Source organism: Acinonyx jubatus, chromosome B1, assembly GCF_027475565.1.
Source record: "Acinonyx jubatus isolate Ajub_Pintada_27869175 chromosome B1, VMU_Ajub_asm_v1.0, whole genome shotgun sequence".
NCBI lineage: Eukaryota > Metazoa > Chordata > Mammalia > Carnivora > Felidae > Acinonyx > Acinonyx jubatus.
The window spans coordinates 38,548,924-38,575,411 of record NC_069382.1 but is presented as its reverse complement, the minus strand read 5'-3'; the positions used below and the strand labels follow the sequence as shown (position 1 = coordinate 38,575,411).

The 26,488-nt window shown below is 43.3% G+C and overlaps 1 protein-coding gene and 1 non-coding gene across 17 annotated transcripts in view; one reads left to right on the top strand and one right to left on the bottom strand.

Annotated features, from left to right (window-relative positions):
• CSGALNACT1 (chondroitin sulfate N-acetylgalactosaminyltransferase 1) overlaps positions 1 to 26,488 on the top strand; it is a 341,281-nt gene that overhangs the window by 55,723 nt on the left and 259,070 nt on the right. The gene's annotated exons all lie outside the window — the stretch shown is intronic.
• Positions 571 to 643, bottom strand: TRNAE-CUC (transfer RNA glutamic acid (anticodon CUC)). Its single transcript has one exon. It is a non-coding gene; the product is annotated as a tRNA-Glu (tRNA).

The following is a 26,488-nucleotide window of genomic DNA, read 5'->3' as shown; positions in this document are numbered from 1 at the left end:
GATACATTCTGTGTATCACATAATAGATACTCCCTGAGGTGAGGTGGTGAGGTGCCCAAGAAGTTCCTTTTTTTTAAAGATTAATACTTCATTCCAATGTATATACCACATTTTGTTTATCTACTCATTGTTGATAGACAGTTGGGTTGCTTCCAACTTTTGGCTATTACAAATAATGCTACTATGGGGTGGCTGGGTGGCTCAGTCGGTTAAGTGTCTGACTCTTGACTTGGGCTCAGGTCATGATCTCACGGTTCCCACGTGGGTTCGAGCCCTCCGTTGGGCTCTGCACTGACAGGGCCGAGCCGGCTTGGGATTCTGTCTCCCTCTCTCTCTGCCCCTCCCCCGCTTGCTCTCTCTATCTCTCTCTCAAAATAAATAAAAGTAAACTTAAAAAAACCCCAACTAATGCTACTGTGAATGTGAGCATACAAATATTTCTTTGAGACTGTGCTTTCAATTCTTTTGGGTATATATCTAAAAGTGGAATTACTGGATCATTTAAAAACTATTATTATTATTATTATTATTATTATTATCATTATCATTATTATTTTTAAATAGACTCCACACCCAACGTGGGGCTTGAACCCACAACCCTGAGGTTGAGAGTCACATGCTCTACTGACTGAGCCAGCCAGGCACTCTGCGTATGATAATTTTTAAACAGTTTTTTGAGGAACAGCCATGCCATTTTCCACAGCAGCTGCATCATTTTACATTCCCAGAAGAAATGCACAAAAATTCCAGTTTCTCCATATCCTCGCCAACATGTATTGTTTCCTGGTTTTCGTTTGTTTGTTTTTGTTTGTTTTCTGGTTTTTTTGGATAGTAGCCATCCTAATAGGTGTGAGGTACTTAAGTTTTAAATCAGTACCAAGAGTGCCTCCAGACTGACCTCTTCCAGAATCACTGCTCCTTTGCCCATCTTGTTCCTCTTTGGGCAAGTTACTTAGCCTGTGAGCCTGTTTCATTTTCTGTACAATGTAGATGTCTCTATGGAAGGGTTGTATGGATGTTGTTGAGATTATGCCGTATGCTGTGTGCCCATTCCAGTATTTTTATTGCCCTGGAAAAGCTAAAAGCATTACCAAAGGTACATGTTTATTAATATTCCCATTGTACCTAGCTGTAGTTTTTTTTCCTACATCCTAACCAAAAACGCAATGTTTCCAAAGTAGAGAGAGTATTGGTCTTCGAACCAGGAGGCGTGGAATTGAATTCCAGCTTTCCCACTTTTTAGTTGAGGGAACTAGGACAAATATCTGGGTCTTATTTTCTTTATCTGTGAGAAATGGCATGACAGTGGGCACCTCATGGGACTGTTCTTTTACAACTACCTCTTCCTGCCTCCCCTCAACAGCTTACAGGGTTTTCCCCCCAACTTTATTGAAATTTCATCGACATGTAACACATGTGAGTTTAAGGCGTACAATGTGGTAATTTGACACACATATCTACTGCAAAATGATTACCACGATAAGGTTGGCTAACACCTCCATCCCCTGAGATACTTTTTACATGTGTGGTCATAACATTTAAGATCTACTTTCATAACAACTTTCAAGTATATAATACAGCACTGTTTTTAATGTTTATTTAGTTTTGAGAGAGGGAGAGAGAGAGAGAGAGAGAGAGAGAGAGAGAGAGAGAGAGAGAGAGAATGTGCATGGTAGAGGGGCTGAGAGTGAGGGAGACAGAGGATCTGAGGCGGGCGCTGCGCTGACAACAGAGAGCCCAATGGGGCTTGAACTCACGAACTGTGAGATCATGACCTGAGCCAAAGGTGGATGCTTAACCAACTGAGCCACCCAGGTGCCCCCATAATACAGTATGCTGCACATTAGATCCCCGGAATTTATTCACTGTGTGGCTGGGAATTTGTCCTCTTTGAGCAATGTCTCCCTGTTGCACGTACCCTCTAGCCTAGGAAACACCATTCTACTCTCTGTCGCTGTGAGTTCACCTCTTTTAGATTCCACATGTGAGAATGTAAGGTATTTGTCTTTCTCTGTCTGGCTTATCTCATTTTAGCAGAGGGCCCTCAAGGTCCATCCGTGTTGTCACAAATGGCAGGATTTCCTTCTTTTTTAATGGCTGAATGATATATTCCATTGTATTTATGTACCATGCCTTCTCTATCGTTCATCTGTCGATGGTCACTTTCTGTGCCTTGGCTACTGTAAGTAATGCTTCAGTGAACGTGGAGGGGCAGGTATCTCTTTGAGATAGTGTTCTCATTTCCTTGGGATATAGTCAGTCACAAGTGGGATTTTAAGAGCCTAAATTTTGCTACCACCTTATAACTTCCCAGTCACTATTCACCTGTTGAAGTTCAAGCTTTCCTGCAAGCTGCTCTGACCCTTCTCACTGTGAATCTGATTGTCAGGTCAGAGATGTGCTGGCCTCCATCTTCCTCGAATTTTTTTTTTTTTTTGCCAGATCTGACATCCATACTTGACTACTTTATTCTTGACCTTCCTTTTTGGTTCCTGGGACACCACTTCCCTTTGATTTTCCTTTCCCTTTAGATAGTTCTTTCTCAGGGCACCTGGGTGGCTCAGTCTGTTATGCGTCTGACTCTTGGTCTCGGTTCAGGTCATGATCTTGTGAGATCTTGTGAGTCTGAGCCCTGCATCGGGCTCTGTGCTGTCAGTGCAGAGCCTGCTTGGGATTCTCTCTCTCTCCTCTCTCTCCCTGCCTCTCCCCTGCTTATACCTTCTCTCTGTCAAAATATATAAATAAACTTAAAAAAATTTAGATAGTTCTCTCTCAATATCCTATTTCTCTCCCCTGCTTATACCTTCTCTCTGTCAAAATATATAAATAAACTTAAAAAAATTTAGATAGTTCTCTCTCAATATCCTATTTCTCTCTTTTGAGTTCTCTCTAGTCTCTCCAGGTGGGGTGTCACCCTTCACATATATTCTGATGACCCTTGAATCTGTATTTCCAGACCTACTTTTCTGAACTCCAGACTCCAGGTTACAGCTCCCTCCTGAGCTCCTTAAAGTCAGCACATCCCAAAGTGAGCTCATTCCCCATTGCGCTATTCAGCCCCAGCAAGGTCCCCCAAACAGCTGGGCCCACCCTGTGGTGCTGGCTGGTGCTGGGTTCCCAGGAGCTCCGGTGCCCCTCCCTCTCTGATGCCACACCCCTCACCCCCTGCTGCCCTTGGCCCAGTCTCCACATTTTCCTGACCATCACTCTTGCTCTTCCTTCCGTTCCACTTCTGCACTTCCCTGGTACTTGATGCCTAGCTGTCTTGCAGGGAGATGGCCCGACCTCCCCCAGGGCTGATCTGGTTCACCATTCTGTCTGGACACCCTCCCTGCCATTACTATTCCTCTGCCTGAACTCCCACCCATTCACCTTATACCAAGACCAGAGATCTGGGTGTCATTCTGGACTCCTCCTCATTCCTCTCCCTTGGGACCCACAGCTGAGTGTCACTAAGACTGAAAGTACTGCTTGGCTCCCAAGTGTTCCCTCCATGCCTTCACCACCAGTTTTCTTTTTGGGGCCATGATCATCTCTCCTTGTTGCTGTTGCTTCAGCCTCATGTTTACTTGCTTTGTCCCATTCTGCGCTCCCCCCCTTTTTTTTTAAATTAAAAAATTTTTTTAAATGTTCATTTATTTTTGAGAGAGAGAGATAGCGTGCAAGTTGGGGGGAGGAGTGCAGAGAGAGAGGGAGACACAGAATCTCAAGCAGGTCCAGGCTTGGAGCTGTCAGCACAGAGCTCGAAGTGGGGCTTGAACCCACGGACCTTGAGATCATGACCTGAGCCAAAGTCGGTTGCTCAACCGACTGAGCCACCCAGGCGCCCCTCTCTGTCCCCATCCTTGCCTCTTCCTGGCCATCCTCCACCCTGCTGTTAGATCCTACAATGCTGATGCTCTGAGCTGCTTAAAACTTGCACATCCCCTTGGTGTGGGATTAAGGACCAATTCCTATGAATGGCACACATGAGCCCTCTGTGATCTGTTCTTGCCATATTCATCTCCTGCCTCAACCCCCTGCACTTCTGAGCTACAGCAAACCACTCGGGATTGCTTCTCATATTTGTATTCATTTGCACACACTGCCTTCTGCTTGGAAGGCTCTCTCTACCTTGTCTTCCTGGGAAATTCCTACTCATCATTTAAGATTCAGCTCCATTATAGTCCTCTCTGTCATAATGAGAGCAGCTAACATTTGCATGTGCTTCCTGTGTGCCAGTCATTGCTCTAAATGGTCTACATGCACTCGTGGGGTCCTCACAACAACCCTCTTGTGGTACCTGTAGGGTAGGCACCATTATGTTCATCTTCATTTTACAGTTGGGAAACAGAGGCAGAGAGAGGTTAAATGTCCTGTGCAAGTCACACAGCTAGCAAATGGGAGGCTGGGACCTGAAGGCAGGCAGTCTCATTTTAGACTTTGGGCTCTTAACCCCTGGAGCAGCCCTGGCTATGTTAGGCAGAGGCGGCCACTCCCTCCTTGTGCTAGCCGGCCCTCGCCTGACCCAAATACATCCCTGTTGTGGCATTTAGTATATTCTCTTCCAGTACACAGTGAGCCCCTTGGTGGTAGCATGCTTAGATCCTGGTGTGGGGACCCTGACTTGCCCATTTAGATACCCTCATTGCCTAGTGGTACATACTCATCAGAATTCTTTTGAAGAATAACTGAGGGAATATACTGAATATTAGTTGAATGCATGATCAGTGAAAACCTTTGTAAGGTGGAAAACAAGGATTGGCCAGTTTGGGGCAAATCTGGCTTCCTGCCTGTTTTTGCACTGCCCACAAGCTAAGAGTGGTTTTAATAGATACATATTTGCGATCGATCTGATGAGAGGGAACACTAATTCTAAACCTCAATTAAGTGAAATGTTAGCCTTCTCAAAAGAATCCTGTTTTTCTTCGTTTGATCTATGTTATTTTCAATTGCTGTTACTATCTTTTGAATTTTGTCAATAACAAATTTGAGGAAATGTGTGTGTTCTCTTATTATGTAAGTACCTGCAGAGTATCCTCAGTTGTGCCCCTCGGTTCACAAACCCTAAAATATTTACTCTTCTGCCTTTTTCTAGAAGAGTTTGACCCCTGCTCAAAGTGCTATTTAAATAACAGTAACACTGTTATTGTTATATTATGACAGGGGGATTAAAAAATGTAAAATGTTTGGGGCACCTGGGTGGCTTAGTGGGTTAAGCGTCTGACTTCAGTTCAGACCATGATCTCATGGTTAGTGGGTTTGAGCTCTGCATCTGACTCACTGCTGTCAAAGCAGAGTCTGCTTTGGATCCTCTGTCCCCTCCCCCCCACCACCATCCCTCCCCTGCTCATGCTGTCTCTCAAAATTAAATAAATAAACTTTAAAAAAATTTTGAAGAAAAAAGTAAAATGTTCTGGGTGAACTTGTCTGATTACATGGAATAAAGCTTGTGAAGCCTTGGGCAGTAAGGGCTAAACAAATGTTATTTTTCTCTTTTCCATTCCTAGACCTAATTTAGGGTAATATGTAGTTAGTTGGTATGAGGGGAGGTGACTTAAAAAAATATGATGCACAGTATCTTGCTTCACTGGGTTATCCTACTCAGTGGTGTCTAGGGCAGACTGTGTAAAATTTAAGTTGGAGACAGAATCTTTTTGACACAGTTAGGGCCCCAAATTCCTGATGACAGTGACCTGGACTGTAGGACATCTAATTATTTATGATGCCTTGGAGAAAGGCAAAACTCAGCAGGAGCCATAAACAATCTTTCTACACATTTTTTTTTAAAGACTACTTATAGGCTTATGTCTACATATATATTTTTTGCTACTGGTCTTAGATCTTTAAAGTCTTTAAAAATTTATATTCAGAGTGTTTCTCTGTTCATTTTTCATTTTATTAAGAAGAAACTATAAATAAAACTTAACAATGCCATCGTTTTTCATTAGTCCTAATGGCTTTGTGACAGGATGAAAGCTGACGTACAGTGATGTTTGATTTTTTTTCTTCCTCAAATGCTGTCGGGCTAGATCATTTAGAAATATTGCAAAATATTCGGTATTGAAGGAGAAAACTTTTGACTCCAAATTAAAAAAACAACAACAACAAAACAAGACATATGCATTACATCATAGGAAACCTTCCTAACTTTTGGAAGCTCTTCGAAATCACACGTATTCCTTTGTCTTCACATTGTTGTTTCCTGTATTTTCACAATCTCTGCCCCAACCTGCAATGCCAGTGTTTTTTATTTCATCATGCTTCAAATTTGCCTTGAATTAAAATCTGATTTCTTAGGTTCTTATTCTGGAGCCAATTGTACAGTTATTTTAACAGGAGGATTTTAGGCCTGTATGGATCCAACCACATTGTTTACAAGGAAGAGAGTGAGGAGAGAGATTATGACAGACATTCATGGTCATATGACTAGGTAGTGGCAGAGCAAAGACAGCCCAGATGAGACCCATGTGCTACAATTTTCTAGCTGAATTTTTTCCCCTTTTGTAAGTTTTCAGGGATGAAATCATCCAGAAACTTGAGTGGGAAGAAATAACCAAAGTCCAAGTTCTTATTTTTAAAATTAAGTTATGATGATTTAAATTATTTCCAACTCTGTAGACATTTAAAATTGAGTCAGTGGTTTTAGAAAAATAATAACAATGTAATGGATTTCACGTCAATGTAACTATAGATAGATTTTCTCGGGACTTGACATCATTGTTCATAGTGTTAAGTGATGCTGAAGTACTAAGCCCTTGGCATCTAAATTCAAAGCAAGATGAGAGATGTGTGTGAGCTGGTGGGGTCTCAGCCTTGGTCTCCCAGACTCACCAGGTGGGAGGCGCTGGGGCTGTTTTGCAGACGTGGCTCTTCTGTGTGTCATCTTTGCTGCACAGACTCTTGGAGACCTTGTACATTTGTGCAGTGGCTCGTTTTAGAAAATAACCTGTAATTCTGTGCCTGTGTCTTCTGTTTTATTAATGGGTTTTTTTTTTCCTTCAGACAGCTGCCTGCATTGGCCTAAGGGCCAAGTGGGAAGAGCTGAGTAACTGTAGAAGGGCTCAGAAGCACACATAGTCATCACTTCAAGTGTTTTCCTTAACATTTAAGGAAACCCATGCTCTTTCCCTTTCCAGAAAGTCTCATGGACACTAACTGAATATTCTCAAAGGCTGGAGTGCAGTATGCAACACGTATACGTACGTGCCTGTCTGCCTGAGAAAGCTGTCATGTTCACCAGTCCTGGCTGCAGTCCCAGGTCAACGCCACTGTGATCTTCATTGTGTGCAGTGGTCTCTGTTTTGTTTTTTTAACTTTTTATCTTTCTGAAAAATTAATTATGAGAGTTGTGCTTTCTAAGGTTTGCCATTAAGGATAATTCAGTGATTCCATTTGGAGCACAAGACCTGAAATGGGGGCAGATCTCTCTACAAAATGAGAAGCGTCAAGATAGGTGTTAATACTGTACTTACTGCGTGTTTATGGGTAGTTGCCAAAAGCATACTCATTTTCTGGAACACTGTGTTCTGACTCTAGTTTGTACATCTGTTGTATCTTTCCAGCCAAAAGGAAGTGGAAAGTTGTGAAAATATCAGGCGAGTTTGGGGCCACTTAGATAGTTATTTCAAGTCACAAGTTTCCTTTCACCTGATTAACCTACTCCCTTAATGGTATACGATTGCTCCTGGAAAAGGTTAAAATGTATATTTATTGAGAACCTCAGTGTGTGTGTTAACTTTGTTACTGAGTGTAAGGAAGAACAGGTGGCAAATGTCAGTACAGACTGGTTGCCCCTGCGAGAGCTGGGGTTAGATGGGTGTGAAGTCTGGGTGATTGGGACTGGGGCTAGTGCCCAGGCAGTTGGGTGGACTGGTATCAAAACTGGTTGATTACACACAGGTAAGAACTAAAGACCTATATGCGAATGAATGGGGACTTCCCATGGAAAAAGGTGGTCCCAAAGAAAGTCTTGGGTAGGGAGTGGAGTCAGTTGGGCAGAAATCAGGTAAGGTGTGATCAAGCCTGAAGCTGTGACAGGAGGCTGCATTAGTCATGACCCACTCAGTCAAACAGAAGCCTTTGAATGCCATGACTTAGTTATAAAAGTCTTTGGAAGACCGGAAAGCCAAGTAGGGGATGATGAGGTCACACGGAGATTAGCAGTAGCAGGAAATCACTACCACCCCTGAGGCTGGTAGAACAAAGAGAGGGGAGTTATTGTTATCAGAGGCCAAGAGCCAAATCTATATGGAGGCTCCCAGAAGCAGCGACCATAGAGGGAAGGCCTGTCTGGTGGGAGCTAGAACCATGGAGAAGACAAAGCTGCTGCTGGAGATACCATCCAGAGCAGAGAGAGGAAAGGGAAGAAGCACTCTGGCTTCTTCCTCTCTCCCATCCTCCAGTCTTCTCTGGAGCCAGTCGGCAAGTGAACATGGAAAAGATAGTTTGCAGGGGAAGGGCAGGGAGTGGATCAAATTACAAATAGACAAATGACCTCGTGTGGATGAGAGCCTAGGGCAGCGTTGGAGGGAGAGTCACTATTGGCAAGTTTTGAGCTGACAAGAGACCTGAAAGCTTCCATTGGAGCAGCAGAACAAGCCTTCCACAAAGAGTCAGAGAGCCCAGTGTGTCAGACCCATCTGATCTTCCCAGGCTTGTGCCTGAGAGTCTTGTGTGAGGCAACTGTGTGTCTGTCCTCTCTGGCCCAATGCAAGCTCAGCCAGATTTGGGAGAGGTGGGGCCTTTTCAGGAAGCAGGCTTTCTCTTTGTTGGATTCCTAAGGCCACGTGGGGGCTCAGCAGCTGGCTTTTGACCAGGGATCCCTAAAACCTATCTTTTTTAAGTGGCTGAAGGTGTCTGGATGAGTGATAAAGAATCATGTCCATGAGTACTAAAAGAAGGAAAAGTTCTGTGTAAAAAGGTCCTCTCAGGCCTTTGTGTCCCAGATGGCCTCAGAGGCAACACTTTTCTGAGATAGCCATATAAATTCTCAGCCATGATTTTTGGCATCTTCTGGTCTCTGTCCCCCTTCCAGTCACTCTGTGTAGACAATTGCCATTTAATCATTCTCTTCATCATTATCAGCATCTCCAGTGTCTCCATCACAGACATCAAACTTGCTGGAGGTAGGACAGTGTTATCTGCATCGCAGAGAAGGGATGGGTTCAGCTATTTGTAGCAATGGTTCATTATCATTTATTGAACTAAGAATATACACCAGGTGCTGTGCAAAGTGCTTTACGAACAGTTGGTTGGTGGTGCTCAGACTTCAGTGTGACTCAGAATCACCAACAGGACTTGTTAAAATGCAGGTAGCTTCCCCTCTTGATGACTTGCCATCTGCTTCTGGTACAGCAGGTCTAGTGTGGTCCCTGAGGATGTGCATTTCTCACTAGTTTCCAGACGGTGCTGATGCTGTTCACCCCAGGATACACTTAGAGAACCACTGCATCAGTGCCATGGCTCTTCACAAAGATATGGGCAGGTCTTGTACTCTCTGTCCTGCAGCCGAGTTCAAGGCTACATGGCTGGGAAGCAGTATAGGGAGGTCATTGTTTGGGTCAGCTGTTGGTGTCCCCACTAAGCCTAATGACGCAGGCCTGGCCCATCATTAGGGCTTTGATGCAGCAAGCCTGGATGGCTGCCACCCTCAGTGAAATTTGTAATTTGGTCTTATAACCCCTATGGATTTCTTTCTTAAATTTTATTCTGTGGTGAAAGTGAATTGGCAGGTTACATTTAAAAAAAAATGTGACCTGGTTCGGGTTGGTTAGTGGACTTTTACCTTTTGGTACAAAATGCCCCTGCTACCTGAGGCTGGTGGCTTGTCCGAGGCAGTGAGACCTGGAGGCCCCACGCTGTGGCATTCAGGTGGGATCCTGTGCATGCCCAGCTGTCCTCTGCCTGGGACTTCCCAGGTGCCTGGGGGGACACCTGGACTCACCGCCTACAGTGTGGGGCATTTGCCACCATGCTCAAATGTCTTTCCCTCACCTCAACGGTGTGTGTGGCCTGTTGTCCGCCATTTTGTTTCATAGTAAACCAAGGATCTTTTTAATAAACCCAGTCTCCTGCACTGATGAATATGGCGGTCATCCCATGACTTTCACAGAGTGGTTAGCTCATACATTTCACCAGCAAACTCTACCTAACTTCTCAAGTCACCACTGAACAAAGCAGGCCATGGGAAGGCCTAGGGCTTGAAGGATAAAAAGGGTGAGATAGTGAGCATAACACACCACTTCCTTTCCTACTGGATTTGAATAACATATTAATTATTAATTCAGAGTATCTTTATTGTTCCGTCTGCAAACTGCAAATGTGAATTCCAGCCATGTATTTTTAAACAGCTCTATTATGATCAAACAAATTTGAATATCTCATGCAGTTTATTACAAGTGGGCTTTGCTTAGAAGGAAAAAGCTGTTTTATGTATGGTTTCTGTTTTTTCATTTTGGTAAACTGTAGCCAAATTCCAAGTTAGGAGAAATGTGAGCTGTTTACTATTTAATAGTTTCATATATCATACTTGCAGTAGCTTCTGTCATGTTTCCTTTGCGGAAATAGTGAGTTAAGACCCACAGTAGGGAAATCTATGTCCTGGGACCTGGACTAGATTGGAAGAATTGATGAATTTATAGGAATGTGGATAACTAATACGGATAATAAAGACTTAAAAACAGCTTTACTTAGCTCTAAATGCAGTTAATGCTGCCTTCTGGAAAGAAGGGATGTAAAATTACATTTTCTGTAAGAGATGTAGATTTTTTTAGAAATCGATTCCAAAAGTATTCATGTATTAATTGCCCAATCAATATTAAGCCATCTATTAGACAATAGCTACTTGCCACCTTTATTTTGAAACACAGTTTTATTCAGATTCTGGTAAATTTGCACCTGCAGTTTTCTAGTTATCTCTAAAATATAGTATTGTGTTTTGTATAATGGGTTTAATACATAGAATTATGTATTAATCTTTCTTGTAGAATTTTTAAGGCGAAGCCAGAGTCTTCTGTAATCCTGCATATCAGTTATTTATTGCTGCATAGCAAACCCTTCCACAAAACACAGTGGCTGAAAACAACCACAGTCATTTATTGAGTCCACAAATAGGCACTTTGGGCAGAGCTTGGCGTGGAAAGCTTGCACATTGTGCACATCAGCTGGGGCAGTCCAAAGGCAGCGGGCAGTTGGGGAATGTGGGGGTGAGGTGGGGAGGGGCTACAGAATCCTCTTCCAAGACAGCCATTAACCTGGCTGGCAAGTTGGTGCTAGCTGTAGACTGGGATCCTGCTTAGCTGGGGCAGAGGGCCTGGGGCCTTGGTTCCTCTTCCTGTAACCATGGTAGAAACACCCAGGCTGGGTTCTAAAAATGATCATCCTGAGAGAGCCAGGTAGAAAGGAGTGGTGTAGTCTTCTGACAGCTTTGGAAGTTTCATGGTATTACTTCTGCTCTGCTCTACTGGTCAGCCCAGGTTGAAGGGGAGGGGATCCTAGGCACTGCCTGTTGGATGGGTGGAGTGCCAAAGAGTTTGACAACATATATTAAAGCTGTCACACCCTGATAGACATTAAACTGTGACTTCTCAATGAAAGATCTTGATCAGTTGTTGCTAGGGTGAGGATGCACTGTTCTCATAATTACGTGGCCTGATTGGAATCCATCTTGGCCCATCATGTATGCACTCAACAGTGCTCATCAGGTCTGCACTGTGGTGGACCCAAGTTTTGTTGGAGTAGCGGGGATGCAAGTCGGAATGCAGTACCACTGGAACAATTGGGGATGAGCAATAACATGAGGGTGATAGGGGGCAACAGAACTTTTCTTCTTTTCTATTTTTTCTTTTATCAAGGATGGAAAAATTTGTAGGGTGAAGGGAAGGGAAGGACCCAATAAAGAGTATAGGTGGTATTGTTCCCATGTACCTATGTGACTTAATTTCCCGTCCAGATTTTCTTAAGTGCAGAGATCCTGGCACAGTGCCATATACAATAGACACTTAATAAACATTTGCTATAGAACAAAGGAATTTCACTTGTAGAAAAACATTGTTTATGGGATTATTCACCACCTGGGGTGACCTCTTTCCTTCCCCTTTAGGGTGTGGCCTTTGCCTGACATTTTGTTTCACAATAGGTCATGCAGACTTTTTTTTTTTTTGGAGAGAGAGTGAGAATGTGTGAGTGGGGGAGGGGCAGAAGGAAAAGGAATCTTTTTTTTTCTGTTTAGTTAGAGAGAGAGAGCGATCACACACACGTGTAAGTGGGAGTGGGCAGACAGAGAGAGGGAGAGAGAGAATCTCAAACAGGCTCCATGCCCAGTGCAGAGCCTGACTGGGGACTCAATCTCAGGATCTCGAGATTACCACCTGAGCCTAAATCAAGAGTTGGTTGCTTAACCGACTGAGCTACCCAGGTGCCCCGACCATGGAGATTTAAATACAAGTCAGTCTCCCACACTGATGGGTGTTGTGGCCATCCCAGTGACTTCCACTAGAACTCATAACTATATCTTCTCCTCACCCCAACCTAAAAGACCTCACTAACAGACTCTACCTATTTTCCCAAATCACCCATTTAAGCACCCCCCCCCCCCACTGATGACCCCTGGGTCAAGATTGGACCTAGTCACAGAGTTGTTTTCTCTCAGCATGTCACCTGGTTATATGGTGTATGAACCCACTTCGGAGGGATGTTGTGAGTAAGGTCTCGTGATTGACCACGTTTGTAAAAGCACTTTTTTAAACTGTAAAAATAACTTTAGAGCACTATACAGATATAAGAAACCGACTATTTGTAGTCCTGTAGGCCAGTATGAGTGTTTATATTTTATTAGAAACCTGATTTTTTTCTCTACGGGTCATATAGTATTTGCTTCAGTCACTTTTCCATTTTTTTGGCTTATGTAAGAAGTTGGCTGGGAAGTGTCAGTGATTGAAAAATTGCAACGATTTTTTGCTTCATGATCTACAGTTGTAATAGACACAGTAATAACAGTACTGTCTGTAGGCTTTTTCTTTCTAAGTAGTAAAAACCACTGACTACTGTAAATAATGGGAAAGTGGCATTTTGCCTCTGGAATCACATGTCTTCAGAAGCTACATTTTCTCTGACACATGAGAAATGGTTGAGGACATTTTTGGAATTATTCATATTAGTGTGGTAATGATCCAAGGCATACAACATGGAGAGAATAGTACAATTGAATTTATAATTTGTGCTAATTAACAGCTATATGAAAAGAATTTCAGCTTTAATTTCATTTTTTAATAATTTGCACATCTCTAGAGCACTGTACATTTGCTTATTGTTGTGACATGCACATATAGAACATTTTTTTAGTAAGGCATCCCTTCCAGAGCAACTACACTCTTTTCTAAACTAAAATTTCTTTCTTTTTTAAAATTAATTTTATTTTTTATTTTTTAAAATTTACATCCAAATTAGCATATAGTGGAACAATGATTTTAGGAGTAGATTCCTTAATGCCCCTTACCCATTTAGCCCCTCTCTCCTCCCACAATCCCTCCAGTAACCCTCAGTTTGTTCTTCATATTTATGAGTCTCTTCTGTTTTGTCCCCTTCCTGTTTTTATATTAGTTTTGTTTCCTTTCCCTTATGTTCATCTGTTTTTGTCTCTTAAAGTCCTCATATGAGTGAAGTTATATGATTTTTGTCTTTCTCTGACTAATTTCACTTAGCATAATACCCTCCAGTTGCATCCACGTAGTTGCAAATGGCAAGATTTCATTCTTTTTGATTGCTGAGTAATACTCCATTGTATATATATACCACATCTTCTTTATCCATTCATCCATAGATGGACATTTGGGCTCTTTCCATACTTTGGCTATTGTTGACAATGCTGCTATGAACATGGGGGTGCATGTGTCCCTTCAAAACAGCATACCTGTATCCATTGGATAACTGCCTAGTAGTGCAATTGCTGGGTTGTAGGGTAGTTCTATTTTTAGTTTTTTGAGGAACCTCCATACTGTTTTCCAGAGTGGCTGCACCAGCTTGCATTCCCACCAACAATGCAAAAGAGATCCTCTTTCTCTGCATCCTCGCCAACATCTGTTGTTGCCTGAGTTGTTAATGTTAGCCATTCTGACAGGTGTCAGGTGGTATCTCATTGTGGTTTTGATTTGTATTTCCCTGATGATGAGTGATGTTGAGCATTTTTTCATGTGTTGGTTGGCCATCTGGATGTCTTTTTTGGAGAAGTGTCTATTCATGTCTTTTGCCCATTTCTTCAATGTATTCTTTGTTTTTTGGGTGTTGAGTTTGATAAGGTCTTTATAGATATTGGATACTAACCCTTTATCTGATATGTCATTTGCAAATATCTTCTCCCATTCTGTCAGTTGCCTTTTAGTTCTGCTGATTGTTTCCTTCACTGTGCACAAGCTTTTTATTTTGATGAGGTCCCAGTAGTTCATTTTTGCTTTTGTTTCCCTTGCCTCCAGAGAGAGACGTGTTGAGTAAGAAGTTGCTGCTGGCAAGATCAGAGAGGTTTTTGCTTGCTTTCTCCTTGAGGATTTTGATGGCTTCCTGTCTTACATTGAGGTCTTTCATCCCTTTTGAGTTTATTTTTGTGTATGGTGTAAGAAAGTGGTCCAGGTTCATTCTTCTGCATGTCGCTGTCCAGTTTTCCCAGCACCACTTGCTGAAGAGAATATCCATTGGATATTCTTTCCTGCTTTGTCAAAGATTAGGGGTCTTTTCTGGTTCCATACAAATTTTAGAATGATTTGTTCTGCTCTTGAAGAATGCTGGTGTTACTTTGATAGGGATTGCATTGGATATGTAGATTGCTTTGGATAGTATCGACATTTTAACAATATTTGTTCTTCCTATCCAGGAAAAATGGAATCTTTTTCCATTTTTTTGTGGCTTCTTCAATTTCTTTCATAAGCTTTCTATAGTTTTCAGTATATAGATTTTTCACCTCTTTGTTAGATTTATTCCTAGGTATTTTATGGTTTTTTGTGCAACTGTAAATGGGATCGATTCCTTGATTTCTCTTTCTGTTGCTTCATTGTTGGTGTATAGGAATGCAACCGATTGTTGTGCATTGATTTTATATCCTGAAACTTTGCTGAATTCATGAATCAGTTCTGGCAGTTTTTTGGTGGAATCTTTAGGGTTTTCCATATAGAGTATCACGTCATCTGTGAAGAGTGAAAGTTTGACCTCCTCCTGGCTGACTTGGATGCCTTTTATTTCTTTGTGTTGTCTGATTGCAGAGGCTAAGACTTCCAATCCTATGTTGAATAACAGTGGCGAGAGTGTAAATTAAAATTTCTAATGAGGACAGAGGATGAGACACGAGTATGTTTATCTGCTAAGTTTTTCTGCTCAGTAGAGGAAACGTGTGGGTTTTAATGGATGCGTAAATGTTTTGCTGAGGAATTTGTTGTTTAGGATGCCAACTGCAGAAAAACTCATCGGTGGTTTTGAGGTCTCGGTGATGTCTACTTCATTCTGGTAGAGCAAAAGTCACAAATACCGCACTGTGCAAATTTTTGTAGTTCTTAATGAAAACAGAGGACCGGATACCACGAATATATCCAAACTGCAGTAATAAACACTATTTAAATAATAGAGATGGCATTTGAAAAAACGTATCTTTGGTATTTGCATTTCTTAGGGTGTGTGCTTCTGTGTTGTATTTGATTTTGTCTCCAACAGAAATTTCTGTGCCACCTGTGAGAGGTAGACACGTGTGACCAACTTGGACATGGAGTCGGAGAAGATGGAGAGGGCAGCGGCCATGGGCCCTGTCTCTAATCCTGCAGCCACGATGGCTGCAGTCCTATTATTCCCCCAGGGAGGCTGCTAGTTTGATGCTGAGTCTCTCTGGGGTTGCTGCTTTCCCCAGTGCACTTGCTCTGGCCAGATTCCTCCTTTTGTCCTGCCTGATGGTGAGGGAGAGGTGGTGAGAAACTCATCTGTGGAGGTGCTTGACTTTTATGTGGCCAGTATTTCCACATTTAGGACATTCCAGAGAACACGTTTGTTTTGGTTTTCGCTGTCATTTCCATTTTGGGGACTCCCGTTCTGTGTGTAGTGGGAGGCAGGCATTGGCTCTGGCTCTGGCTGGGCACGCCTCCTAGAACAGCCAACTGGACACTTTGAATCCCAGGAGAGGAGTGCTGAGAGGAAAGACGATAGATCTGTCTGTGGCAGACGCCCCATGCTCCCATGGGCTGCCTCTACCCTCCCGAGTGCCCCACCTGTGGGTAAAGTGAGACTGAGCTTTTTCTGGTTTTCTAATTCTGTCCTGAGCTGGCAAGTGTTCATCTCATCCCTGCTATCAGGAGGCTTGGCTGGTCTGGAGACCCCCCAAGTTTCCTCTGTGTTGCCATTTGTTTCACACTCTCTTTTTGGCCCTCTGTCTCCTCCCTCTGGAGGGAGTATGAGGCAGAGCACTGATGTTCCCCAGTCTCCATTAGCCAAGGCTGGTTTGCCAGAAGAAAGGAGCTAGTCCGCTTGCCTTTGCTGTGTGTGGCTAAAGGTAGTCATCACAGTACTTTCTACCTCTGTGGGTCATCACATGGTTCACTGAAGCAAGTATGTACCTCATTATTTTGATGACTGAGTGTAGGTAGATGCTATTATCCAAGCTGTGCAGGTGATCTGACAGCCCCAGTGAAGTTAAGCCATTTGCCCAAGGCATTGCCCGTGGTGGCTGCAGTCCTGTTGTTTCCCCAGGGAGGCTGCTAGTTTGAGGCTGAGTCTCTCTGGGGTTGCTGCCTTCCCCAGTGCACTTGCGCTGGCCAGACGCCTCTGTCATAAGGCTGTATGGCCGGCCGTTAACTAGCAGATCTAGAACTGTAGCCCAGGCCTCCTACTCCCCAGCCTCCTATTCCTATACGTTCTGATACATAGCCTGGTAATGAAACTTCCTCCCTTGAAATGCCACGCCTACCAGATCCAGAAAATCTCAGCATATGAGCAAGAACAGTTCCCGGCTGATGTCAGGGGCCACAAACAGTCCTGCTTGGAGTTCCCCTGGACGTGTGGCTCATGCTTGGTCTCGTAACCCGGAAAGATCAAGGGCTACTAGGCTGAACACCCACCGTCTGTCTTCTCTATTTGAGACCATTGCAGGCCCTCCACGCTGCAATGGGGATGGTCAAGGAGTGGCCAGTACATGTGGGGGCGGGCGGGAGGGAAGGTCCTTCCATCAGCAGCTTGCTCACGTGACGGCATGACAGATCAGCTCCCAAGACTGGGTAGGTTACTTTGAAACTGCTCTTTTTACAGAGCCACAGTACACTAATTTAACTAGTTAATAATAATTAGGCTCATCCCCAAATAGCTTTTTATTTTCCATTTTTTCTCAAGTGTGTGTGCTTATTGCCGAGAGATTAGAAAGCACAAATAAAAAGAAGTAAAGGAAAAATTAAAAATACAAACAAATAGAAGAAATAAAGGAAAAAACCCTCTGATTTTCTTGCCACCCAGAAATAACCATCTTAATATACATTTTTCCAAACCTTCTTCCTGTTAAATTTTTATTACCACGTATTAGGTACTCCACTGTTAGCATTTTCACATACCTGATCTCAAATCTTCCCAACATGCAGCTTTTTAACAGTGACTATAAGCATCCATGTTGTAGATGCATAGTTATTTGGTAAATGCATATTGAGCACCTCCTCCTAAGTGTGTTCATGGTGCAGCAAGGCGGCTTGTGGAAAATGCATGAGTGCTTGCTACAGTACAAAGTGTGGAAGCAAGCATAGATTCAGATTTTGTGGGGCCTGATGCTTAGGCCATTTGGGTTTCTTTTAAGAAAAAGAATATAGGGGGCACCTGCGTGGCTCAGGGTTAAGCTGGGCTTAACCTGACCTGGGCTCAGGTCATGATCTTGCGGTTTGTAAGTTCAAGCCCAGGGTCAGGCTGTGTACTGACAGCATGGAGCCTCCTTGGGATTCTTTCCCTCCCTCTCTCTCTGCCCCTTCCCCGCTAAAGCACTCTCTCTCTCTCTCTCTCTCTCTCTCTCAAAATAAATAAATAAACTTAAAAACAAAGAATATACATTTTGAATACAGGATTAGATACAAAAGTGAATATTTACTTAGAACGAGAAAATAATAACAAGTCACTGAAGTTTTGGAGATTCAGGACCCTTTTTTCCTTCTGAGCTCTCTTTCCGCACTTGATCAAAAAAGCGTACCTAAAAAGCCTTCCTCATTGGAAGCCAGGAACCTGGCTCTTCCTGTGCCCAGCACACTCTACCTGCCAGGGGCCTGCTGCTTAAGGTTCATTGGCTTCCCAGGCCAAGTGGGAGATCCTGGATCTGGGGGAGGTTTGGAGAGGGGAGGACTCATGTTTTCTGAGTTGCAATCCCAGGTAGGCCTGCAGTCATCTCAGCAAGAGTGAAATAATTCCTGTCCCACTCTAGGAGAATATAAATATTTGCTGGTAGTCTCATAATTTTATAGTTTCATGTTTTGTCTTTTTTAGATCTACAGTTTAATTTGGTGAATGTTTTGGAGTAGGGATCTAATATTTTTTTTTTTTCTCAAATTTTAACCAGTGGCTTCAATACCATTTGTTAACTAATCCACCTTGTCTCCTTGATTTGAGATGCCAGTTTTATGATATGTTAAGTTATTATTTATACTTGGATCCATGTCTGGATTTTTCTGTTCTGTTGCACTGATAGGCTTATTTATTGCTGGGCCATTACTCACTTAATCATTGGACTTTAGTATATATTTTTATATTTGAGAGAGTGAGGTCTTGCCCTGTTCCCTCAATAGCTTTTCTTTTTAAAAAATTTCTTATCTCTTCTTATGTAGTTATTATTCTAGGTGATGGCTAGAACCCTTTTGCCAAGCTCAAGAAAAAAATTTTGTTGGGATTTGATTTTATTAGTACACATTTTAGATTAATTTCTAAAGACTTAAAATCTATATAATATAACGGGACACCTGGGTGGCTCAGTTGGTTAAGTGTCTGACTCTTCATTTTGGCTCAAGTCATTATCTCTTGGTTCATGAGATCAAGTCCTGAGTTGGGCTCTATGCTGACAGTGCAGATTCTCTCTCTCCCTCTCTCTCTGCCCCTCCCTCACATGTGCATGCTCACTATCTCTCTCTCAAAAGAAATAAACATTAAAAAGATTAATTTAATAATTAATATTAAATTATGTTTTCCAGAAATGTGGTATATCTCTTTATTCCATTTTCCTTTTATGTTATTGGTCCCACCCTTTTTTTGGTTTTCTTGGCAAGCTTTTAATGTTCAGGTCTAGGTAGTCAATTTTTGTTGTGAAAGGGATCTTATATCCCTCTCCCACAAATTTTCTAACTGGCTGTTGTTAGTATGTAGAAAGTCTTTTTAAAAAGGAATGTGACACCTTACCAAACTCTTTGGAATTCTAATAATTTTTGTATTGTAAAAAATTTTTATCTTGTTTCCACTTTTTGAAAACCGTTTTTAGAGTGGTTTCTGATGACTCAAATGCTGTAATGACTAGCCTCTGGGCCTTGGGAGGTATCCAGGGCATGGTGACCTAATCAGGCAGGATTACTGATTATAATAATTGTGATTGAGCAAAGTAGGATAAAGGTTAAGACCCACAGAACTTGTAGAATTTATTATAAATCATCGAAAGCCTGACAATGTGTAAATCCTGTAGCACAGATTTGGCTACAGCACAGATCAAATCACATATCCTGATCCAACATTTAACTTGATGATGGCCCTGTGATAGTACACAGCTCCTTCTCTGTTACCCTGTCTGTCCTGTCTGATGATGGTAAATCAGTTCTCCCGAGGCTGTTCAAAGGGATGCTGTGTTCAGGGTGAACCCGTTCTACCTGCTCTTCACTGTATAAAGGACACCGTACTAAACTACCGGTAGATAAACACAGCTAATAGGGATTTCCTAAATGTTTTTATGTTTGCTGATGGTGATCTGCTGTTGGATTCTGGGGGCCCCTGGCTGCAGCACCCTGTTTCCGAATGCAGAATGGGACTGTGTGATCCTTTATCTGTGCTCACTGGAAAGTCTGCTTAGAACCAGACCTCAAACGTGGGCAGACAGGTTCCTCCCAGAATCAGCAGCCTCTCTCAGGCTATGGTGTGGCTCAGAGGGTGAGTAACCTGAGACCTGTATCTGGGACTTACTTGTGGTCTAGGCTGATTTTGCTTGAACATTGTTCCACATTGAAGCAACATAACTTGTGGGCTTATACTCTAAAGTGAGTTAGTGTTTTACCCTGGGAGAACCAGAGGGGAAAGACCACAAGTTCCAGGGGTGTGACCATGACAGGGTTCTCTTTGTGATCTTCTGTGTGTAGGTGTGTGGCAGAGGGGAGCGCCCCAGTGGGACTGAATTTAGGGAACCTTCTGTTGGGGGGAGTGCTGGGAATTATTTTATTTCTAATTAAGAAGAGCCCCTAGGAAGGGAAATAAGTTATCTTGCCAACTCATTAGCAGACATTCTGCTTAGACCTTTGCAGCACATCGCCTGGTGCTGGAAGCAGAGAGAGGAGGGACAGCCCCACCGTTGATATTTGTTGGGCCTGAGGCAGGAGTATAAATGAAGGCTCATGTACCATGAGTTCAATACTTTTTTTTGGTAATGTTTATTTTTGAGAGAGGTAGAGCACGCGTGAACGCGGGGGAGGAGCAGAGAGAGGGGGACACAGAATCCAAAGCAGGCTCCAGGCTCTGAGCTGTCAACACAGAGCCTGACATGGGGCTCAAACTCACAAACTGCAAGATCATGACCTGAGCCAAAGTTGGATGCCTAACCAACTGAGCCACCCAGGTGCCCCAGCATGTACTATGAGTTTAAACAAATGTTTCAAAGTTTTAAGTCAACCTATCTTTAAAACAGGTTCTGTCCTCCTCTCTTGATAAATATACCTTCATAACAACCTGGACAGCCAGATTCAAATGTGGAATTCTTTTTTTTTTTTTTTTAATTTTTTTTTTCAACGTTTATTTATTTTTGGGACAGAGAGAGACAGAGCATGAATGGGGGAGGGGCAGAGAGAGAGGGAGACACAGAATCGGAAACAGGCTCCAGGCTCCGAGCCATCAGCCCAGAGCCTGACTCGGGGCTCGAACTCACAGACCGCGAGATCGTGACCTGGCTGAAGTCGGACGCTTAACCGACTGCGCCACCCAGGCGCCCCTCAAATGTGGAATTCTTATACTCCTCAAGTTTCTTGTGCAAAATTTCCATGGGGTACATGTAGACACCCCTGGTCTCAGCCCTCTGGTCTGTCTACACCTCCTGCAAACAGCCTCCCTTGTGCAGACTGTTTAGTGGTGTTCCCTTGAGAGAATGGACCCAGGCAGGTGCAGAAGCAGGTCCCAGGACCTGTGATGACATGGAGACTGGGTAGGTGCATCCTAGGGGCTCTGTGAACTCCTTGCCCCATGGAAGTGGCAGGACTGGAGCAGGAGGTGTGAGGTCCTCTAAGCATGGTGCTCAGGGTATGGGCCCAGCCTAAGATTCACAGGGTGGGGGTAGATGTGGGAAGAGTAGATGGAGCAGCAGGAGGGAGCATGGAACCTCAGGGTCGGTGGGGTCCTCTAAGGGGTGAAGTTAGGTACCCCAAGCACGAGGGTCCTCGGATGTGCCAAACTGTGATCTTAGAAATACTCTTTTATTACTTCTGGTTTGTGGACAGTACGTGATGAGATTCACTACTCATCTGATGTAGACGCAGTGGACATGTCCTACCCATGTCTTAGACCCCTCTCCTTCCCCATCCCTCAACCCCCAGCTCCTCCTTACAATGTGGCTTTGGTGCCACTTTGATTAGCAGAGGATTTGAGCCCCTGCATCTGTTGGTGGTAACAAGGGTCCACTGTTACGGAAGGAGCCAGTAGTGGGGCTGGGAAGGAACGGGGGTCAAGGCCTCTCTCTTGCTGCTGTCTCCCCTTACTCTGTTCTTACACATGTGCTCTTCTGGTCTTCATGCTTTGCCTCAGCCACCCACACTCATCCAATACCTGTCTCTCCACTTTGTTTCCATTCTCCTTTTCTGTTCCATTTTTTGCCTGAGAATTTTCTTCTTCCTGATGCTTGGTGGCAGTGGGTTGGCCAAGGTCATGAGGACTTGATGGGGAGGTGGGAGATACTTCCCTTGCATCCCAGCAAGCTGTGATGTTATTATAGTAGTACCATATTCAGGTCTGTTACAAATTAATAGGCATTTGTGGGTTGACATGGAAACCTAACAGTCTCTAATAACATTATTTCTGTGGAGAAATACATTCCTGGTTTTAAATAACTGATTTATAAGTGAACTTTGAGAACAAAACTTGCTTGTCATTGTGGCTGTTAGTTTTAGAATTTTGGATATGAAAAGTGCTCTGTGTACATCAGTAAATGAATTCAATCACACGTAACCTGATGTGTGGGGCCCCTTGAAGCTCTGAAGGTCTGTGATTTTAGTCCATCTCCCTCATTTTTACAGTGAGGAAACTGTGATCAGAGAATGTGAAGTGATTTGTATAAAGCTGAACACAAAGCCTTGTCTGGAACCAGGACTCTGATCCCCAGCCCTTGCTGCCCTCTGTTATGACTGTCAGGACGTTTAAGTGTCATTTTGGTTAGCAGAGGATTTGAGCACCTGCATCTGTTTGGGGACAGACTGCTTATGAGGTGTGAGGGGGAGCACGACAGTCTGGGACCGTGGTGGATGCTGCCGGACTCCACCTGTGCACCCAGGAGTCTTTGAAAAAGATGGAGGGGGTCTCAACACTGTGGGTACTTGTTAGATTTCATGCATGTGACCAGTTTAAAAGGAGAAGATATCTGAAGAGAAACAGCAAGAATCACAGCTTTTCAGAGTTTAAAGGCGGCTACCAGGGTCACTTGATCAACATTCTCAAACAGTGTCTCTCTCTGTCCATTCGTCTCTCCCTCCCTTCCTTCCTTCCTTCCTTCCTTCCTTCCTTCCTTCCTTCCTTCCTTCCTTCCTTCCTTCCTTCCTTCCTTTCCTTCCTTCCTTCCTCTTCCTTCCTCCCTTCTTCCCTCCCTCCCTTCCTTCCTTCCTCCCTTCCTTCCTTCCTCCCTCCCTCCCTCCCTCCCTCCCTCCCTCTCTCCCTCCCTTCCTTCCTCCCTTCCTTCCTTCCTCTCCCTTCCTTCCTCTCCCTTCCTTCCTTTCCCTCCCTCCCTCCCTCCCTTCCTTCCTTCCTTCCTCTTCCTTCTTTCCTTCCTCTTTCTTCCTTCATTCCCCTTCCTTCCTTCCTTCCTTCCTTCCTTCCTTCCTTCCAGAGAGCGCAAGCACACACACACATAAGCTGGGAGGAGGGGCAGAGGGAGAGAGAGAATCTCAAGCAGGCTCCACGCTCAGCACAGAGTCTGACTTGCAGCTTCATCCCATAGCCCTGAGGATCATTGACCTGAGCCGAAAGCAAGAGTCAGACACTCAACTGACTGAGCCACCCAGGCGCCCCATCCATACTTTAAAATGAGACTGATCTGCAAATAGAGTTAAATTGTTGGAATTTTTTATGGCTTTGTTGCAGTCTTGAATTTCTTTATCTTCAAGAGTTCTAGTACAGAGAATAGTTACTACTATTTTACAGAACTTTGCAATTTGTTTTCTATAGTATCAATTGCACAACTGATTTCCTCACCTATAAAATAGGGGTCATGATCTATCAGGATGACATGGTGAGAAATAGGGAAATCACCTGGCATTGGCACCTGCCTGGAGTCACTGGTTGCTCATTGATGGTGTGCTTTCTGTTCTTATTGTCATGGTTGTCACTGTAACCAGGGATTCCCTGTCCCTGCTGTCACTCTTCCTGTCCACTTCTTAACAGGTTTCTTTGTGCTTTCTGGCACCTCCTCTTTCGTTTGAAGGTATTTCCTATTCAGCAAAACCTACTTCATATTCTGAAGAGCTCTCCTTCATGGGTCAAGAGGTACAGAATTTCTTTCTTTCTTTATGTGTTTAAGATTTTTGATTTGTTACATTCCATACATTTGATTCCTCTCTGCTGCCTCAGAGTCCTTTCAGTTATGGCTTTTCTCTTGACCTTTCTGTGTGCACCGTTTATCTTGGCCCTTCTTTTCTTAATAAGCTGGGGACATAGGGATATTCCTGAAGCCTATCTACCTTTTCTGTTGGGTGCCTGATTTACATTATGTCAAACACCATCAGTAACTGCTCAACTATGAGGACAAAATGTGACAAAACTTTTTCAAGTTGAGCTACCCTTTTTTGTGGCTTCTCCTGGAATTGTTTTTATATTTTGTCCGTGGTTATTTGAAGAACTCCCAGTCTGGAGTTTCCCTCTCCCTCTCCTGACCTTTGTCTGTTTGCTCCGTTTCAGTATTTCATACTAATTCCCACCATTCAGTCTGAGGTGGTGTATGTGCCACAGAGCAAATATACAGAGACCTCTTTATACTTCCCGTCAGCCCTTTGCCTGTGTTGGGTGTTAACATTTAAGTCCCTGAGGAAATGACTTGTGTTGATAATGTGGCTGAGTAGCATTTAGTAGGATTTCATGTTTTTGGGGCCATTTGGAAATTCCAGTTGTCTGTGACTTTTAACCTTATCTAAAAGGGATCCTGTAGCCCTGCGGAATTTCTGCACCTTTCCCTAGTCCACATACTCACTCTTCAAAATGAATTTTCCACACCTTTTCTTTTCTCCTCAAACCTCCAGCATCTCCTCACCCTTCCTTAAAATTGGCTGGTGACCTTGCTTCTTGTTTCACTGATAAAGTAAAAACACTTTGAAAAAAGAAAAGACACTGAAGTCAATATATCCTTTCCCTGCTGAAACTACACACCCACCATATCTGTGCTTCTAGACTCTGATTTCCTTCCTGCTAAAGTACCCCATACTCTCATGTGCATGTGTGTCCAAGGCCTGCCTTTCTTCACGCACCGGATTCTGGGCCCTCCCACTTACTCAAGGACCTTGCCCTAAAGTTGATCTCACTCCCCACATCCTTAATTCTCCCTCCCCCCTAGATTAGCCCCATAAGCACATGGAAGTATCTTCCAACTTAAAAAAATGTACTCTTGAATCTGCTTATAGTTTTTAATTCTATCCATTGGGTTCTTTTTTATCGTTTCTGTTTCTCTGCTGGGAACACCCCGCTTTCTACTGATTGTAAGATAATTTGCCTCATGGAACATAGCCATAATAGCCATCATAAAACCTTTACTTGATAATTCTAACATTTGGGTGATTTTGGGGTCAGCATCTGTTGATTGTCTTTTTCCTAGGGAATTGGTCACATATCCTTAGTTCCTTGTACATTGAGTCATTTTGCGTTGTCTTGAACACTGTGTAAACTCTGGGTCCTTTGGTAATCCTGGAGAAGTTTATTTATTTATTTTCTGGCGTAGGCAGTCAACATGACTAGGTTTAGGCCATTAGTTCTACCCCACTCTGTCTGAGTTGTGGTTCCCATGTAGTTCCATCCTCCAAAGCCTCTGCTTTCTGTGTTGGGTCTGTCCTGCAAGTGTGCAACTCAGGGGTAACCCTGAGATTTGAGTGGGCTCACACACAGAATTGGGGGATCCCTTTCTCTAGCTGTCTCCTCTCTGTGGTATCACTAACACTTTTTGGCTCATGGGAACCAGACAGGCAGGGTTTCTTTCTGAGGTTTGTGTGACTGTGGACCTGTGTGACTGGGGCCCATCCTCCGGGCAAGGCCTCAAGAGAAAAGAATGAGAAAGATAGACTGAGCGAGAGGTTTGGGGAAGAAGATGGGGAAAGGTGAGGTTGGGGAGGGAAAGGAAAACTTTTCCAACTTTTCAAGATATATATATTTTAATGTTTATTTATTTATATATTCTGAGAGAGACAGAACACAAGCAGGGGAGGGGCAGAGAGAGAGGAAGAGAAAATCTCAAGCAGGCTCTGCACTATCAGTACAGAGCCCAGTGTGGGGCTTGAACTTACAAACCACAAGATCCTTACCTGAGCTGAAATGAAGAGTTAGATGCTTAACCGACGGAGACACCCAGGCGCCCCACTTTTCCAACTTTGACTCCTTTCTGAAATCTGCTTGCTTTTTTTTTTTCCAAAAATTTTATTTTCTTGTGGTAAGATACACATGAAATTTACCATCTTGATCATTTTAAGTATACGGTTCAGTGTATTAAATACATTCATAATATTGTGCCGCCATCACCACCATCCATCTCTGGAGCTCTTTATTCTTATAAAACTGGAGCTCTGTATCCATTAGACAATGACTCTCCCCCCTTTCTTCCCTCCGGTTCCTTGAAATCACTATTCTAATTTCCGCCTCTATGATTTTGACCACTCCAGTATGTCATATAAGTGGAATCATACAGTATCTTTTTTGTGACTGACTTATTTCACTTACCAGAAGGTCTTCAAGTTTCATCCATGTTGTAGCATGTGTCAGAATTTCCTTCCTTTTTGAGCTTGAATAATATTTCATTGTATGTAATGCTTTGTTTTGCTTTTTTCATCCATCCGTCGACAGATGCTTGGGTTGCTTCCACATTTTAGCTATTGTGAAT